The sequence below is a fragment of the Acinonyx jubatus genome, chromosome C1 (genome assembly GCF_027475565.1).
Source record: "Acinonyx jubatus isolate Ajub_Pintada_27869175 chromosome C1, VMU_Ajub_asm_v1.0, whole genome shotgun sequence".
Taxonomy (NCBI): Eukaryota; Metazoa; Chordata; class Mammalia; order Carnivora; family Felidae; genus Acinonyx; species Acinonyx jubatus.
In genome coordinates this window covers 61,848,746-61,853,963 of record NC_069381.1, presented here as the reverse complement: position 1 = coordinate 61,853,963, position 5,218 = coordinate 61,848,746, and positions in this window count along the sequence as shown.

Sequence of the window (5,218 nt, the reverse complement as noted above, 5' to 3'; positions counted from 1 at the left end):
CCTCTACCACCTTCCTTCTACTACTGATCTCCTGCAAGTGCCAGGCTCTGCTAAAGAGCCTGTGAAGCTAGTTTTGCCCACCAAGACTCCTAAGACATGTTTTTTTACAATTGTCATGAAATGTAGCAGGCCATGTTCTAAAAGATAAATGATGAACTAGGAGAATTACACATGGTCTCACGCTTGGAGGAGTTTCAACCAAAGATGAAATTTTGTGGTTCAGAACCATGCTGGCAAAGTAGAAGACTCATTCCAGTGCATCTGAAAGAAGTGAGCTAATAACCAGTAGTGGTTCTCTAGAGACTTCACCCTAGTTCCGGGAAGTAAATATTTTGAAATTGAATTTGTAACAATGGTTTCCATTTTCAAATGTAGCATCATAACTCCTTTGGGTAAAAAAAAAAACCATATTTTGGCAAACATTCACATCACCTCTGTAAGCTAAATCATATATAGATTTTCTACACCCAAATTATTGAAGGTAACACCTCTACTAGTCTGAAAAACTCTTTAAGATCAAGGAGTGAGTTTATGTGGAAAACCAATAGATGTTTTCCATTTGTGCTGAGGTTGGGATAAGAGAAGAACTTCATATGAGAAGATGGAACTCATTACCAGCATAGATACTCCACCTCTGACTTTATTTAAAGAAATGGATAGGGCACTGTCCTCCTGGGGTTGACGGGGGTAGGAGCCGTGCTTGCCAGACTTCTCATGCTCCAACAATCCAGCCTGGGCTTGCCTCATCTTCTGCCACTACCCCCACCCTCCTAAATTAATAGATCATGTTTTTACTATGTGTTTCTCATTCATCATGTCACTTTTGCCTCATAAAAATCTTCCTTCTACTGTTGAGGAAACTGGCTTCCAGGGAGGTTAAGTGGATCCTTTTTATATATTTATTGGCATCACAGAATGTGCTAAAATCCAGGTGCCCTACATCTCATGTACTAGATGGCATGTAAATATATAAAATGCCATAGGTATATATATTTGCTGAAAGATGGAAGGATATTCAGGGAAATTAAGGAGAACTCCTTTAGAATTTGAAGTTTTCCTAGGATGCTCAAGTATTATTCTCCTTTCAACCTCATTCACTTAACTATTTGTCTAGTGTTTACTGTATTACACAGTGGAATGCAATGGAAAGCGAGTCCCTCCCAGGACTCATTAGCCCTTATTTCTTAACATCTGTTTCTCTTGCTGTGATATTCCCAACACACACACACACACACACACACACACACACACACTCTACTCCTAAACTCTGCCGTCGGCTCCCACCAGCTACAGATCCTTGGTAAGTACTGTAAATACGGACACAACTGAGAAAGGGAGAAGAGCAGTTCCTGCAGGGGGGATTCACATCCTCTAGGCCTGTGGAAGTCTATCTTCTTTGGAGTGCCTTATGAAACCCAGGCAACTGGGAAGAACTTATGAATTTATTCTCCTGATGTCTTTACACAGATTTATTGAAATAATATGGTGCTCTGGAGACCTCTTGCATATCAAAACCAAAAGTCTAATTATATTAGTCAATGTTCCTTAAATTTCAGGTCCCCCATATGGGGACATGATAATATACAGAAAAGCATTAGAAAGATGTGAGGGACCATGTAAATAAAGGTGACAATGTAATCATCAACAAAGCTAATAAAACATGATGGTATAAAAAGTGCCAGGTACTAAAGAAAAATATTTGATTGCAAGTGAATGAAACCTCAGCAGAACAAATCCTAAAGGATGTTCACTTAGCCATGAATGTAGAATAACTAAAGGAAGAAAGGTAACAAAAGTGGTGGCTTGTGTTTAACTTTACCCCTTTTGCAATAAATTAGTTTTCTGAAATGTAAATTAAAATCCCATATCAAGCAGTAAGAATGATCTTTTTGACTACCAAATTGGAAAAATAATTAAGATATTAATTCCGCTGGTAGGCTGGAGAGACATGTGCTTTGGAAAATACCTCAAACACTGCTAGTGGAGATGTAAATTAGTGCAGCATTGTGGGGACAATTAATGACTTTCAAGAGACTTTAAATTGTATATACACATCCATTCCACTTCTAAGAATTTGTATTTGGGAAATATAGATGTGAATAAAAAAGTAGCTATGACATGTGCATCATGGTATTATTTAAAATAGTGCTTGAAGTACAGAAGTTAAGAATGTATCTACAGGACGCCTGAATGGCTCAGCAGGTTAAAGGTCTGACTCCTGATTTTAGCTGAAGTCATGATCTTATGGTTTGTGGATTCTAGTCCTGCATCAGCTCTGTGCTGATAGTGTGGAGTCTGCTTGGGATTCTTTCTCCTTCTCTCTCTCTGCTTTTCTCCTGAGCACTCAAGGGCTCTCTCTCAAAATAAACTTAACGAAAAAAAAATGTGGTATCTAGTATCACTGAACTGCTAGATTCAAATTCTGGCTTTGTTACTTCTTACTGAGATACTGGACATACTTTTTAATTCCCACACTTGTAAAATAAGGCTGATAATAACAGAACCTGCTTCATGATGTGGCTATGAATATTTAACAAAATACATCTAAGGCACTCAGAACATAGTAAAAGTACTTATGATGTTAGATATGTTCATTATAATGAACAATTAGAGACAATCTATATATCTAGTAAGTTTGTTTCATCCCAGCAATATAGTGCTATATATTAAAATGATGCTGTAGGTGAATATTTGACTTAGATGATTATAATATTAAAGGGAAAGAGAAAGCTATAAAATAGCATTTACTATGTGACTGAATCAAAGCGGATGTTTATTAGACACTATCTTGTGTACTTGAACTTGTTTTGAATTCAAATGCATTTATCTCTCTAAAAAATTTAGTTGCATTTCACAAGAGCAAAAATCAAATAGTGTTAATTTCAGTTCCTTACTTCCCGTGGCGGGGGGTGGGGGGGGTGGGGGGTGGAGGTCAATAAGAATTTTTCCTGGGCTAATATACTTTTGGTACTTACTGTATTGCAATCCAAATGACCTCTAATTATAAAAAAAAAAAAAAATTCTTTTACTAACAGGTATAGTCCTCAATGTCATAACAAAGTCCCAAGATACTATCCAGTGTCATAATGCTACTAGAGTAATGATATACATAATTTACCAAGAAATACTACAAGCTATCAGTGTTCAAGTTCCTACAATTTTTAAAAACACATATGATTCTAATAATGTTTATTATGATACTCAAAACAAATGTACTTCTAATTTAAAATAATGTGGGATTTTAAGAATGACATTTGCATAATATAAAGGTACTGCTAAATGTTAATGCCACCTTGTACAACTAATAAGAATCACTTAATGTGACTTTAGTTTCAATGTCTGAATTGGTGATTCAATTGATTTACATAGCAAAAAGTTATGCTCTCTTAATCTCTTACTCTCTCATAGGTTATGAATCTCTGAATCCCTAAAAGATAACTATTATGTTACCCAGGTCTTTGCTAATCCAATGATAAAAAAATCTTCCTTCAATCCTCACAAAAGTTGTTTGATCACCCCCAATTTCAAGCAAATAAGCACTGTGCCTACATGCTTACACTATTACTAATACGGAAATACTCCAATTCTTTGCTAATGTTATAAAATTAGGATCTCTGATTTCCACTAGTAGAAATGAAAACACAGTCGTATGTTTGTATTACGTGTAAATTTTTTAGTGCATTCTTATCTATCTCATTTCATTATTAACAGCTTTATGTGCAGGATATAAATCTCATTCACCTTGACATATTTGAACCTCTTTGTTATGGAAGTTTTACTTCAACTTTGGGCATTCATCTTCAGAACTAAAAAGTGTAGTGATATGATTTGTAAAAACTCTGAACAGTCAGAGGGTGGTAAGCACAGGAAAATGATGAGAGAGAAAGAAAGAAAAAGAAAGAAAAGGAAGAAAGGAAGAAAGGAAGAAAGGAAGGAAGAAAGGAAGAAAGGAAGAAAGGAAGAAAGGAAGAAAGGAAGAAAGGAAGAAAGGAAGAAAGGAAGAAAGGAAGAAAGGAAGAAAGGAAGAAAGGAAGAAAGGAAGAAAGGAAGAAAGGAAGAAAGAAAGAAAGAAAGAAAGAAAGAAAGAACACTCACAATCAAGCACCTCCCAAGCTAAATGATGCCAGTTATATCCAGCTGGGAAATGCTATAAACTGCTAACAGTGCAGAGCTTGGCTAGACTAGAAGAGCTTGTCTCAACATCTGGTAGAGGTAAAGCTGACCTCACCACTTCGTGCCTGGGACAGGTAGACAAAAACCCCTGGAGATTAGTATCAATCTCACACGATCAGTTAGAGTGACTATTGGCTACACTCTGTTTTTGGCCAAAAAAAAAAAAAAAAAAATCTAACTGGAGTAGCAGGTTAAAAACAAAACAAAACAAAACAAAACAAAGCTTTTTTTCCTCCTTTCTCCCATAGTGAAACTTAGGCTTGTTACTTCTGGTTTGAGGCAGATAGTGAGTTACTTACAACCACGTGATTGCTTTCTGGTTGCATTTATGATTACTAGAATAGAATTACAAATACTCCACTATTACTTCCAGTCCTCAGCCAGATGTGAATCTGCTAAGTTAAACAAAGACTTAAACTTAAGATTCTTAAGAATTGTTTTTTATCCCATTACCTTTTTTTTCCCTTACTGGTATATGAAAAACAAGAAGTGAGTACTGATTAAGTTCTTTAAATCCAAAAATTAGTGAGGGTGGCACCACTTACTTTTGTAATTCCAAGACAAGCGTCCACTGCTACATAGGATAAAGTCCTGGGGTTTAGATTTCAGCTCTCAGAATCACAATCCCTAAAGAGTGTTCACTAGGAAGAAAAAGTAAAGAGTCTGCTCTAGAAACATTGCTCATAAACTCCAAATACTTTTAGTTCTCCTTTTTCACCCCTGAAGAAATATGTCCTCATGGCCCATATTTCATTTCTGACTTGGGTTACCCAAAAAGATCGTTTTGAAAAGTGCTCTACCTTTTCTTTCACGTTAATTTTATTAGCTAGTTTAAAAGGATAATTTGCCAAATTAGATGTTTTCACGTGTTCTTTTGTTGAGTAACTGCAATCGTCTACAAATAAGTTTCCTATTAAAATGTACTCAAAACGCAGCTCAAAACAAAATGACTTTTTAAAATTAAGAGTTGTTATATTTGAAAGAGACTAACGTCGACTTAATGTTGAAAGCACACACAAGAAAGGACAAATTGGTTGAAACTTTC